Here is a 15,012-nt window from a genome sequence, read left to right on the forward strand (position 1 = left end):
ATAAGAGTACTGGGCCAACAGAAATGGAAGTGAGGATTTCAACAATTATATTTCTTATTGGGGTATCTGGCATGGGCGGCCACGGTGGTGCAGTGGTTAGCTTTGCTGTCTCCCAGCAAGAAGTTCTCTGGTTCGATCCTCGTCAGGGGTGCCTTCTGTGTGGAGTCTGCATGTCCTCCCTGTGGTCGTGTGGGTTTCCTCCGGGTGCTTCGGTTTCCTCTCACATCCCAAAGACATGCTGTAGGTGGATTGGATACTCTAAATTGGCCCTAGGCATGAGTGTGTGCATGTGTGTGCCTTCTGTGGAAGGGTGGGCACCGGGCTGGCAACTCGACACCATAAAACTCCACTGCCAATCATGAGTGGACTGGTGATCTGCTGTGGTGACTCCTAACCGGGAAAAGCAGGAAAAAGAAGAAGATTGGGGTATCTGGCACCATTCCATTGCATAACCATTAGGATAATACAGAAAGAGCAATACATTTGCTTCAGGGGCAGTGGCTAAATCTAAATTGTGCCTAAAATGATAAGCAAGATCTTACCCTGAGCTGGGGAGAAAGAAGTTCTGTCAGCATTTGTACTATAATAGATGTGCATTGGTAGTGGACCATCAGGTGTTACTTTCTTACTTTAACCTAAAAATGGCGTATCCAATATGATGCCACATTGCTGTTACACTGATCCCTTTTATATGATTCATACTCCTACAACTCTGAAGTCAATGTTGGAAACCATCAGAGTAATTCTGATAGAGTGTTATGGCCAGCATATGACAGGGTACACGAACTGAGCACTACAACCCCATTGCATGAATTTCAAGTAAAAAGGACTGAACAACTGCCAGTGACCAACAATTTCATTTAAAAAAAAACAGAAATGATTTACAACTGTCTGAAGTATGTGACATTGTTGTAGAGGAAAACACTAAATCAGGCGAGTCACTGTATGTGGTATTTCTTGTTATAAAGGAGCAGCTGTTCAAGTATCAAGGAGCCCCATTGAGTAGATTCAGAATGGTAATCCTCCACTGAGTAGATCCAGAATGGTAGTCCCCGCTGAGTAGATTCAGAATGGTAATCCTCCACTGAGTAGATCCAGAATGGTAGTCCCCGCTGAGTAGATCCAGAATGGTAATCCCCCACTGAGTAGACCCAGAATCATAACCCCTCCACTGAGTAGATCCAGAATGGCAACCCCCCCACTGAGTAGATCCAGAATGGTAATCCCCCCCACTGAGTAGATCCAGAATGGTAACCCCCCAAGCTGCATACCCTCCCATTGAACACTTAGGAATTGTGAAAATGAAGTCAATGCCTAGTGACTCTATGTGGTGGCCCAGAGATCGCAAGTATATTGAAGCTTTATCACAAGGATGCAGAAGATGCAAAGTGGCCCAAAGGTCTACCCCCAAGGGTGCTACTGCACTCTTCAGAAGAGTAATTGGTGCCATTATTACAGCATATCCATGTTGCATCTGAAGGCACCTTTACGACTTGGTGCTCAAAATCACTGTGCATTCTTAGTATAAATGTGCAGAAGATGTTGCGCCTGAAATCAACTGCTTCAGAGATGATTATGATATTACCATGGGCAATATAAGCAAAGAATGACCAACCTGGGCATTTCATTGTGATGATGTCCAACAGCTCACTTCAGAAGTATTAAAAACCTTCTGAAGGTTAAATGGCATGAAGCATTTCACATTTAGTTTCATTTGTCAAATCAAAAATACAGTTGGAAGACATTAATCCAAATAATGAAGGAAACAATCAAAGGTATAAGTGCTGAACATGGATCACTGAAAATAGAATGGATTATTTTATCTTAGCATATTAAAATGCACTTCACTAGCCAATGACTCACTGTCAGCAGTTCACTTATTATTCAAACATAAAGGTCAAGCATGAACCTGATAAAATCTGACATGCAAAATACTGTACTGAGCAAACAGTTTTAATCATATAACTAATGGCCTAACCAGAACCATTCCAATGGATAATTCACAATAATACAGAATCAAGTAAGGAAGGAAAACTAAATGAAAAACAGGTCATGTGCTCACAAGAAAAGGGCCACTGATGTATATCATGTGTATGTGTGTGTGTGTGTGTGTGTGTGTGTGTGTGTGTGTGTGTGTGTGTGTGTGTGTGTGCGTGTGTGCGTGTGTGCGTGTGTGTGTGTGTGTGTGTGTGTGTGTGTGTGTGTGTGTGTGTGTGTGCACGTGTGCACACATGCCTGTGAGGGGATCAGTGTAAAGCCTGAAGCAGGAAGCAAAAGGCTGCATGCACAGCTGATGTGGCTGCACACTTACTATATTTAATTGCAAATACATAGCAGTCTGTTTGCTGAATGCACAGAGTGCTGAGAGTTTCCTTGTACTATGTACACCTTATGTAGCTGTTTCCTTTCATTTTCCCAATGTCTTGATGTCCCACATTGGATGCAGCTTTAGAAAGATTAAAAACTACTGTGTCAGGTATATTGTGACACAAGAGAGAACTTCATCATCAGCTTCAATTTCTTTCTTATTTGACATTTGATTACCCGGAAAGTCTGACTGGGTAGGATCCCATTTTCAGAGGAGGCCCAGAAAGAAAGGCTCCAAAGTATTACAAAACATTTTATGAACAATAATTTTACAATCTTCAAAATAATACAAAACACATCTACAGTTTAAATAATGTATGGAATCAGACATAATATGAAAACATTGGTTAAGAAGAGGTACAAGTTATATGACAATGTTTTAATATTTAGAGAAATTTTAGCCAGTTATAGAGAAATTAAAGGTAAGTTAGTATAATACAAACAGGAACTGCAACATAAGGTGAGAGAAAAGCAATCATATTATGGTATATTTGGAGAGAATGCCAGGGAAGAGAAATTGATAGTCATAAGCAAGTGAGTAAAGAAGGGACAGTAAGGAGGTATAGGTATGAACAGGTACTTGTTCACATTTAGGAATATAGTTTATACCAGTGATGAGCAAGAACAGAGACAGCTTTTGGCTGCAAAGTCTTTCAGAATGCTTTTGATGGATGAGCGGGAGGGTATTGGCCTAATGGATACAGGCAAGGAGTTCTAGTCCTTAGGAACATGGTATGAGTATAGACAGCGCCTAGCAGATCTGATAGGTTTGTGGACAAGTTTTTGGTCATTGAATCATAATGACCGACAGGGGACATAGTTGTGTAGGAAGTTATTTAGTGCTGGACAAGAAGATGAAATGCTGGATAATTTTATAGGTGGTAAGAAGCTGTGTGTATATGTTAGCTGATGGGGTAGCCCTACACAATTTAGGTGTTTTAGTACTAAACAGTGGTAGGTTCTGACATGGGTATTTGCTGCAAGTTTAGTAACCTTGTTATAGCATTTTCAAGTTTCTATTTTTGTGATGTCTGGCGGTTAGTAAAGATGGGAGCACTATAAAGAAATGCAGGATGAAGATAAGTAGTGGTAAGTGTAGTTTTAATTCCATAGGTGAGAATTTTTTTGGCTCTGTAAAGCATCCCTAGTTTTCCATTAGTTTTTCTTATGCAATTTTGTGTTTGCAGGTCAAATTTATGATTATCATGTACTATCATCCTTAATAGTTTGTTTTGAGAAGTGACTTCAATGCTTCAAGAGAGAGGACTTTATTTTCTCCCCCATGAAAAAGGGATTTGAGGGAAAAATGTATTTGTCTGTTTTTTGGGGAGGTTGAGCATGAGTTGTGAGTTAGTTTCAGTCGCTGGTAAAACTTCCTGAGTAATTTTTTGGAGGTATGCCATGTTTTCAGATGAGAAAATGAGTGTTGAGTCATCTGCATACTGTATTAGGGAGGACTGTTGTGTGGAGGGTGTTGGTGAAGATGTTAAAGAGGAGAGGACCAAGGATTGAGCCATGTAGTACACCAGTGGTGACTGGGAGGTTTGGAGAGAGGGTGGAGTGCCATTTTAATGACTGATACCTATTGGACAGGCAGCTTTTGAACTATAAAAGAGTGGGCTGACAGAGACCTAATGAGGACATTTGAAGTAGAAGTTCGCTGTGATAAACCATGTTGAAGTCTTTAATCAAGTCTATATATAGCTGCTATGAACAATGCATTTGTTGGAAGGTTACAAATTCATAAATCTTCAGCTAGAGACCGAGTCCTGTCCTGAATGGGAAGAAGCTATACCACATTCTACTTGTAATTAATACATCATGCAACAGACACAAGGCTTGTGAATCCATCATCAGACAGCAGACATTTAATTGCAGATAGACCCCTTCTGGAAGCAGAAACATTGCAGTGTTAATGTTGCTTAGAAAATGTAGTCAAGGACACTGCAGTAGTGAGATGGATTTACAACTGTAATGTAAAATGACAAGAAAATATAATAGGGAACAGCAGATAAACACAAATAGATTGGGAATGAACTATTAAAAGGCAAAAACAGGCAGAAGCAGTCACAATTAAAATAATAGCAAATAATACCAAAGGAATAAAAGAGAAAACCGCAGTAACTAAAATAGCGGAATACTCACTGAAGCTGGAAAAGAATTGTGTATTAATTTCCTTTAATGAACTTGAAATGAGAAGGCAACAGTCAAAAATTGTTAAAAAAATAAAATAAAGCAGAATATACTGATGTTAAAAGATAATTAATAATGGTGTCTCATCAGAGGCAAGTATGAAGACCAAGTGCTTTCAAGTATCCAGTTGTCTGAAAGGTCATTCCTAGAATGTGCTCAGGGTTTGAATTTGGGCCATGGTGCAGCGACTTCAGAGTTGATTTAGAATTTGTGGGGGGCTTTCCTATTACATTAAGAAATGTTTGTAAACAAAATGTCATTCAAGTGTTTGTGACTTACATACCTTATGACGAGATAACTTTTGTTTAACTACCCTGGTTCTGACAGCAGAAGTACTTCCAATTAAATCCTCCATTTTATTTTCAGACTAATAGTCCTGCTGCTATACTGAGTACATCACATCATCACATGTACTTTACCTGTTCACGTTCCTATATCTGACGTGGAATAGGTTAAGTTTGGCAATACTGCCCTTCCTAGTACAATTGTTAACTAACAAAAGCATGTGCACACACTAGCATACACACACAAATATGAACAGAATCTGGTTAACTCGTGCAATACCTAACAATAAATACATTAGAGATTCTGTACTTAATTATCTGTTTAACTCTTTTTTCAAAATTATCATTTGTAGATGGTTTAAGATAAGTGCCCAGTAGTTGTAAAGGATGTGTTTTTGTAATTTATCCAATTATAATCTGATTCCAAATACAATGACAATTTTACCTCACTCTCTTAATGAATGTTTGGGTTGCTCTATTCAGTGGATTATGGGAACTTGCCATATTCCCATGATGACAGCATATGTTTAGAATTATATTCAGGTTCACATAGGCAGCATGCAAGCTGAGAAATTGTCAGTGCAAAGCTGTTAATACCATCATAAGGAATGCTGGCTTCCTGATCGACCACATGGGGAAAGCTTCACTGCAATGGTAAAACAAGTCTGTCAACAACGCATGTAGAACTGGCATTTACCTATTAGTATCTGTATTTTATCTCTTCTCTGAATAAGAATGCCATTTTTGTAATCAGTCCTTTACACTATGTTTATGCAGATAAAGTTTTAAACTGGATGTAAGTGGTACATTGAAATATTGAGTACAATGTGTAGAATATCATTATGAAATGTCAAAACAAGCAGTTTGTTTTCAGTGGGCTTCATTCAGTGAACATTTGTAATACATGCCCTTCTTTTCATGTCCTTTTTTTACCCTATTTCTATTATTATTTTCACAAGTCAACAGAGCTAATTAATATTTCAGTGCTGAGTTGCATTTTAAGTAACTTACCTCTATCTTTCCCTTTTCAGAGTAATGAATTATGCAGATTCTGGTACATTTGTGCATATTCAGAATTGTCTCAATGATGTGGAAAAGTGTAACAAGTATAAACGTGTTAAGAGTTAAATAATTCAACAGACCGCAATAGAATAAATTATTTTTTTTTCTTCAGTCCTACATAGAATTCAGTTTGATTTTCCATACTTCTCTAAACAAATGCAGATGGCTCTCTCTCGCAAGGATACTACTCATGTCTGTTTGTCTGTCCATTCTTTGATAGCTCTGCATGGATCTGGGAGTCACAGTGAATAAAATTTACTAAGTTCAGTTTGTCCTTTTCTGAACATATACACAATAGAAGCATATAATAATTTATATTCTATTTTTATTTCTGCTCATTGTAGAGATATCATCCTCCCCCCTTTATTCATGCTTACTGAAGCATACTTTATTTGGCATTCTTTGAAGTGGCCATTTCTAATTTTAAATGTTAATGCCATTCATTGGTGATAGCATATTATCCTGAAAATGAAGATCCAGTTCTTTTCCTACACACGTTATATCACCTTAAATGACAGCATCCACGTATGCATAAGACCCTTTATAGGGCTGATGCGTCTCAAGTGTGCCAACAATTTTCCTGCTTACACATTAAAGCAGAACATTAGGTTAAATATTGAGTGAACCCTTTTGGTATGTCTGTTGTGATGAGCCATATCTAGCTCTGGATATGTGATGTACATGCAGAACCAAATGATATCACAAACAATTTTAACTCAGAAGTGACAGAAGGGAACCTAAGCATGATAAGAACATATTTTCAATTTGTATATCATGATATTGTTTCGATGCAGTAGTGTGATGAGAGAAGAATGTGTGGGTAGTTATGGTATCTTTTGTCATCATGGTTCAGTCATCCTGTCTCTAAAGATAAAGTATACAGACCACATGTAGTATTGCCATAAAGACAGTGTTTATCCAGCCATCCACCCGTCCTCCACCAAACATAACCATTCATGCAGCAGTGTGATCCAGTTGTTAACTCAGGGTCAGTACTAGCAGCAGCTAAGCTGTTCTGGGTCAGTACCACAAGAGCTGCTCATGTAGCACATTCCTCAGAGGATGGATGATATGGTTATCAGTCAAGGCCTACTACTATCACTGGCTTGGTATTTGCCTGGTATAGAATTTAATGAAGAACCAGGCAACATAAAACATGATAATACCAGTGATACTGGAAATGGCACAGTGATAAGTATCGTCTGTATACCCCGATACCCTTTTCTTTGTTAATAATGATATTTGGCATTTCTGTGTTTCCATCTTGGAAGTACGAGGTGCAGGTTCATAAGTTATATGCAACAGGGAAGTGTTAAACCTTCTGTACATTACATCAGGCTGGTGTACTTCACATCACATACAAAATGACATTCAAATGTCAACTAAATGAAAGTTTGCCTTAGATATGCACACTTATTTTCAAAATCCTATATAAAATCATCTCGTCATATTGATGTCAAAATGTGTCTTACCGCAGACAAACATTTACATCTGCCACTGACATATGCTAATAAAGAAGAGAGTTTGTGTCAGTGACAAATATAACGTGTGTGTGTGTGTGTGTGTGTGTGTGTGTGTGTGTGTGTGTGTGTGTGTGTGTGTGTGTGTGTGTGTGTGTGTGTGTGTGTGTGTGTGTGTGTGTGTGTGTGTGTGTGTGTGTGTGTGTGTGTGTGTGTGAGTGTGTGTTTGTGTGTGTGCATGTTAGCACTCTTCAAGAAAAATCTTGATGAGTGGATAGGAAATAGGAAATACACCCTGGGGATCACTTCTGTATCTCTGCTCGACAGTGGCACAGGAAAATAACTTTCTTGGGTGATGTAAGCCAAGGAACCTTGTTGGCTAGGCTTAAAGTAGGCCCTCGGGCCGATAGCCTAATACCTACCTATGAACCTATGAACCTATAGAGAATTAACAGATAAGACATTTATTTCAGCCTTTCTTTAGACAGAGTACAAAGAGTGAAAGCATTCACTTTATCTGAAGTCCAAAGTAAAGCTTAAAGTAATCAGAAATCAAGTGCTTACTATATTAAAATTCTTAAATATTGTGATTGTTTTCTATTCCCATTACAGAAATCAAGCATTTAAGTGTTCTTTCGGCTGTACAGTTTGTAATTTCAAATCTTGCCTTACATGCAACTTTTGTGTTGTTCACAAGTAGGCCAATTGTGCGTTACAAAATAATATCCTGAGATAAAATGACAAACTTGCCTCACTGGTGGAAATCTCTGGCATTTTCTCACACAGTTTATTATTTATAGCTGCCATTGCAAGATACTTTCAGTCATTCATTTATTTATTTATTAATTGTTCCAATTAATCATTTATACTAGCTCAGGGCACAGAGAAGTTAAAGCCTATATTCTAGTGCAAACCATCCTAATAGCTTTTTGAATGGAAAATAACATTCAGGAGTAAGATCAATGTAAAATAAATTGCAGGACTTTAATTCACATTTGCACAGTAAAAGGGAGAAGTAACATACCATGGATGGCACATATGCACTTTTGCTAGAAAGACAGAGATGTGCAATCTTTTTATTTATCTCGAACTATATGTTTTGGTTTCTAAAAGACAGGAGGTTGTGGGGAAAGAAACAGCAGCAAATATTATTTTTAGAAAGAGAACTGGCCAAAAAAAAAAAAAAAAAAAAAAATATATATATATATATATATATATATATATACTTGTTTTCCCACCATTCTAAGCTAGTATAGTCCAGTTTTCAGGTTAGTGCTGAATTCAGGGCTGTGTTACAAGTTTCTGTGTTTGCCCATACCTTACTTGGATAGAAGGAAGTTTCACTGTTCACTGTGAGAGAGGGAGCTTTGAGCAGCCTATCTGTCCCTGGAGGAATGGTTTCAGCCCAGGAATTAGTTGTTTATTGGCCATTTTGGGCTAATTTCTATCTCTTTCATTTCCCTGCTATAAAACCCGTATTTGCGAGGTTTTTGTGCTTGTATACAGTTCAGCAAGCTCCTGCCTGGTGCCCTGCAGAGTTCTACAGCAGCAGAGAGACAAAAGAGAGACTTTGGAGTGATTAAGTATCATTTTTCTGCATTTTCTTGCTGCCTTTAGCTAATTCCACCTAAAACGCCAATTTTCTAGAGTTTCTGTGATTTAAAAAGCTTGTTTCAGCTACATATTGTACTTATTTTACTGCCTGCACTTTAACAAAGTCGTTTTGGGGTTTAAATTACCTGTTTAACTGTTGTAGGCTACGCACCCAAGTGTGATAGCCATTTCTGTGCATTTAAAGCATTTTTTTTATTGTATCTCCTTTATTTTCTGAAAAAAAACCAAAACAAAAATATATATATATGCTTGTTTTCCCACCTTTCTAAGCTAGTATAGTCCAGTTTTCAGGTTAGTGCTGAATTCAGGGCTGTGTTACAAGTTTCTGTGTTTGCCCATACTTTACTTGGATAGAAAGAAGTTTCTCTGTTCACTGTGAGAGAGGGAGCTTTGAGCAGCCTATCTGTCCCTGGAGGAGTGGTTTCAGGCCAGAAATTAGTAGTTTATTGGCCATGTTGGGCTAATTTCTATCTCTTTCATTTCCCTGCTATAAAACCTGCATTTGCGCTGTTTTGGGCTTGTTAGCTAGGGTATAACTATTCCCGGCTCCAGAAAGTCTACTCTTCAATTTTCCCCTTGGAACTAGACAAACTTTCAACTTAAGCACTCAAACCATTCACTTGTCATCCCGGCACTTGCTCAAAAGTCATAGCAAGCACTAATAAACCTTAGCACTAGACCCCCCTATACTGTAAAGAAGGACAAGGCTTTCTATTCGACCTTACCAGCCAATCAGTAAAACAGTTCACTGTTCCTATCCAGGCATGTCCAAAGGGCAGTTTTAAGTGTACTCTCCTGTCCAACTGGTGAATCTGGGCATTTTGAGGCACTGTTACAATTGCCTCATGTACACAGACAACCCTCTCCTCCTTCCGCCAAATACTAATACATGCGAAAGATGCAATTATACAGCCAAACTGGAGGCTAAACTCTCTCAACCCAAGACTGGACCAGGCAGTCAAGAGGAGAAGAGAATTACTTGCATCACACCACCATTCTCACATAGACCTATGAAACCAGCACCGGAAAATACATATAAATACACAAAAACATACTCAGAGGCTCTAAATAAAAATCTGCAAAAGCAAGAGAGACCTCCAAAGCAGACATCCAAGCAATCTCCACCCCCAACACAAACCATGAAACATATACTTCACAAAACCAGTGTGCCATGCAATCACAGCCCTTAAGGCAAAATAACATATCCAACACACTAGTAATAGGTGACTCTATAGTCAGGCACACTGACGTCCCACTCACTAGGCTGAAAAAGGAGAAGGTTACCGTTAGCTGCCTGTCGGGTGCCAGGATCCGCCACATAACACAAGTACTCAGGTCACTCCAGAAAAAGTACAAATATGACTCTGTCATTGTCTGTGTTGGTGTGAATGACCTGAGCCGTACCTCCCTGGACTACATGAAAAGAGACATGGAGAAGCTCTCTGATCATGTAGCCCAGGTCGGTATGACCCTGACCCTGCTTAGCATCCTGACCTCACCAAGAATGATACCACAGTATAGAGAAAAAAATTATCAATTTCAACAATTGGCTAAGCTTCTGGTGTCATTCAAAGGGGATCCAGTGTCTGTCAGCCTGAGATGACATGCTCAACAAGCCACACTGCTTCACTAGAGATGGCTTGAACCTGTCACCCTTAGGCTTTCGAATGCTGGCCAAGGCTCTTGCCACCCCCATAGTGCCTTTTTTAGGCAAGGCTCAAAAAAACAAACACACCGCCGTAAATAGCGCAAGTAACAAAAACTGAGGGTAATGCTACTCAATGCCAGAAGTCTAAACCTCAAAATGCACGCACTTGAGGCACTCCTCAGTATGGAGAAAATCGATATATGTGCAGTAACAGAAACCTGTTTTAAGGCTCCAGAGAGCACCCCAGCACTACCAGGCTACAACCCATATCATACATTTCTGCCACAAAACCCGGACCGAAATACAAAAGGTGGGGGAGTATCCATATTCATCAAGGATACCTACACCTCCAGGTTAGTGGCATAGCACGATGCTTCAGAGATCATCCACGTGCAACTAACAATGGGCAAAACTGCTATTCAAATTATAGCTTGCTACAGATCACCCACCATGTCCCAGGTCCCCCACTCCTCATTCATGGAAACACTGGGAAACATAAAGGTCCTACCAAACACCCTGATATTGGGTGATTTCAATTACCCAAACATTAACTGGGAGAACTACTCAAGTACAAACTCCCTTGCCCAACATTTCCTAGAATTTATAAACTCAAATGCCCTGGATCAACTGGTCAACACCCCCACCAGAGGTGATAACATATTGGACTTGGTCATCACCAACATGGACGACCAGTGTTCCACACCGGACGTCAACCCCTCGTTGGTTAGATCTGACCATAAACTAATCACTCTGGATATCCACATTCCACCACCACCCTCGGTCTAAGAAACCACCGTGAAAAACTTTTCAAAAGCAAACTTCACATTACTTAAGATCAAGGTGGGAAGTTTCAAAGCCCCCATGCTAAAGGATAACACTGTCCAAGCTGCAAAATCCTTTACTAATGCACTCTACAGGCATCTACAAGAATGCATGGATCATTCTATCCCAAACAAAACAAAGACTCACTCCTCCAAGAAAAGGAAACCAGTCTGGTGGACCCCTGCCATAAACAAGCTATACAACAGGAGGAAACTAGTACAGAAAAGAGTAAAATCCCAAGAAGGGAAGATATCCCTGATCAGTATCAGCAAAAAACTACGTTCCCTCATAAAATCATCCAAGGCTAGCTTCGAAAGAAAAATTGCCATGGACTCCAAAGATAACCACAAGGCATTCTTTAGCTATGTCAAGAATCTAAGTGGCAATTCTCAGATCAGCTCAGAGTTAGTACAGAATGGCACAAAATACACTGAACCGATTGATATAGCCAACATCCTGGCAGACAGGTTCAGTGCAAACTTCACCCCCCTCTCACCCCCAAGAGGGTCCATAACTATATCAGAAGAATGTAGTGCCCCTGAAATCACAGACACTCAGGTTAAAACAGCCCTCTCCAAAGCCAAAAGCACAGCATCAATGGGTCAGGACAGTGTTCCAGGCTGCATTCTACACGAGCTCAAAGATGAACTAACCCCTCACCTAAACACACTGCTTAAACTCTGCATCTCCACAGGCTATGTGCCCACAGAGTGGTGCATAGCAATGGTTATTCCACTCCACAAAGGTGGAGCCACAATGGACCCCGAGAACTATCGCCCTATAAGCCTGACTAGTTTGGCCTGCAAAGCCATGGAGCACATCATCATGGGTCTCATTAACAGAGACATCGGGAACCTCCAAACACTGGACCCTACCCAAGTTCAGCTTTGTTAAGGGCAGATCATGCCTCCTAAACCTGGTGGACTTCTTTGAGACAGTTAGCAAGGGTATAGACGAGGGAAAGGTGGTCCACACAGCCTACCTAGACCTCGCAAAGGCCTTTGACACCATTCCTCACTCAGGTATTATAGACAAGCTCACCAGCCTGAACATAAACCCCTACGTCACGAGATGGGTTGTGAACTGGCTCACTGACAGAACCCACATGGTAAGAGTTGCAGGAGCTAGGTATGACTCTAAACCGGTTACAAGTGGTGTTCCCCAGGGCTCAGTCCTAGGACCCCTCCTGTTCAGCATATACTTCTCAGAGGTACAGACAAGCACAGGAGGACTATGGCTGACCAAGTTCACAGACGACTGCAAATTAGGGGCTATAATTGACTCTCAGCTGACACAAACATCCTCCTAAAGGGTCTCACTGAATCAGATACCTGGTGTCAAAACCATGGCCTCAAGCTAAATGCCAAAAAGTGCATAGTCATCCCCTTTGGAAAAAACAAAGTACCCACAAACTATCACATAGGTGGTAGCCCCCTAAATAAGGAAGACATAATAAGGGATCTGGGGACCCAAGTAGATAGTAACCTCTCCTTTGATAATCACATTGCCAAAGTGGTTAGAAAATCCTTCTATGTGGCCCACTTAATCACAAAAGGGTTTGCATCCAAATCAAAAAAGGTCATTGGGCTCCTCTACGCATCACTCATCAGACCCATCATAGAGTACAATGCCCCATTTGGGATGTAACTTACAAGACACCTGCAACAACTGGAAAGGCCACAGAAGTACCTCACCAAGAGGATCACTGGCTTCAAGCAGATGCCCTATGCAGCTCGACTGAAGAAACTCCAGCTGTACTCAGTTGCATACTGCCTACTCAGAGGTAATCTCTGCCTGACATACAAGGCCATGTACAACCCAGAATTGATGGACATGCTCCTAAAGAAAACCATATCCTCTCGAGCCACACACTCCAGGGATCTAAACCTCACCACAACAATAAATAGGACATGCTGGAGGGATAGATTCCTGTCCCAGAGACTTCCCATGCTCTTGAACAAGATTCCAATCTACATTAGGCAGAGCTCCTCGCTAACCCTTTTCAAGAGAAACCTTGACAAGTAGATGGGAAACAGAAAGTTTACTCCAGGGATCACTTCAATGGCTCTGCTGGACAGAGGCACAGGGAACTAATCTAAGGGGGTGGCGAAAGCCAACACATTCTGGCTAGGCTTATAAATGCCTTCGGGCAGATAGCCTAGTACCTACCTATGAACCTATGAACCTATTTATTTTTTCTTCTTCTTGTGGCACCGGCCATATGACAGATTAATTGGACGTTATTTTTTATGAGAAATGAACTTATGGATGATTCTTTGTAAGGAACTTATACTTTTTGCAATTATTCACGCTGTAGTCATGTCATTTCTCTGATAATTTTTAAAGTTAATGGTGTGAATGTTCATGTGGATTTTATTCTTAACAGCATGCTGTTTATGGTATAATTTGCTTTTTGAAATTATTTTACATTAACCTAGACTCAACCTAGAATGTATTACATACAAAAAATCCCAAGGAAAATTCCAGCCTGTTGCAGAACATTCTCTTACTTTCACACACACCTATGTACAATTTGAAGGAATGCCAATTCACCTACAAAACATCTTTGTGATGTGAGAAGAAACCAGACAACAAGGGGATAAGAAGAATGTGGACACAGAAAGGATGTATAAACTCCACACAGAAAGCATGCCAGCTAACAGGTGAACTGGAGAACTCAGCTATTTGAAGTAGCAATAATATCCATTGAGCCACCGTGCCACATACCTATGCACCAGTCACTACCCATGCACCCTAAAACAATAAGGAAGTCTTTAAAGCCTTGGTGTACTGCTTGCAACAGATTAAAACTATCATGTGGAAAATGGCAAAGACTGAGCCATAATGGACAGAATTCCTGACAAGAAAGGGTAACAAACTTCTTAAATATTTATTGGGGGAGTTTTTCTGGTTGTCTTGCCCAGAAAAGATAATACCTAGGCTGTTCCTATGGATCAGAGGGAAAAGACCACTAACTGATCCTGCTAAAATATTCAGTTCAACTTTCAATTAGCAGCTAAAGGAAAAGTAGACAACATCTGAGTGGGTCAGCCTCATGAACCTATTTCTCACTGTGGGACCTCAGAATGCACCTGGTCCACCCACCTGACCTTACTGGTGATTATCTGGCAATGCTGAATAGAAATACTAGCTTAACTTTGAATAAACACCACCTTTACAGCCCATCAGTTCCTTGTTATACATTTTTGACAAAGAAACATTTATTGCCCAGTTACATATACTCTTTCACATGACCAAGAAATGGTTACAACTGTAGAGTAACTCAATTGGTTAAATACTGGAGCTGCTAGTCATGGAAACATTTTCTACTCTTTTACAAAAGTTCCCTAGTGTGGACCAAGACAAGTACATCAGATGGGTCTATATTAGAATATCGAAGTTTCAAAAATTCGAATGTTCTAATATCAACCCCTATTCAGCAAAAGCTGAAAATATCGAAGCAACAGAAAACCAAATTTTTTCCTAGGGAAAGAATTTGGTTGTCCATTTCTATTGCTTCAGTATTTTCAGTGCTGTGGTGGAAAGTTACGGGTCGGGTTCA

The sequence above is a fragment of the Protopterus annectens genome, chromosome 12.part0, assembly GCF_019279795.1.
Source record: "Protopterus annectens isolate FY-2018-M chromosome 12.part0, PAN1.0, whole genome shotgun sequence".
In the NCBI taxonomy this organism is placed as follows: domain Eukaryota; kingdom Metazoa; phylum Chordata; order Ceratodontiformes; family Protopteridae; genus Protopterus; species Protopterus annectens.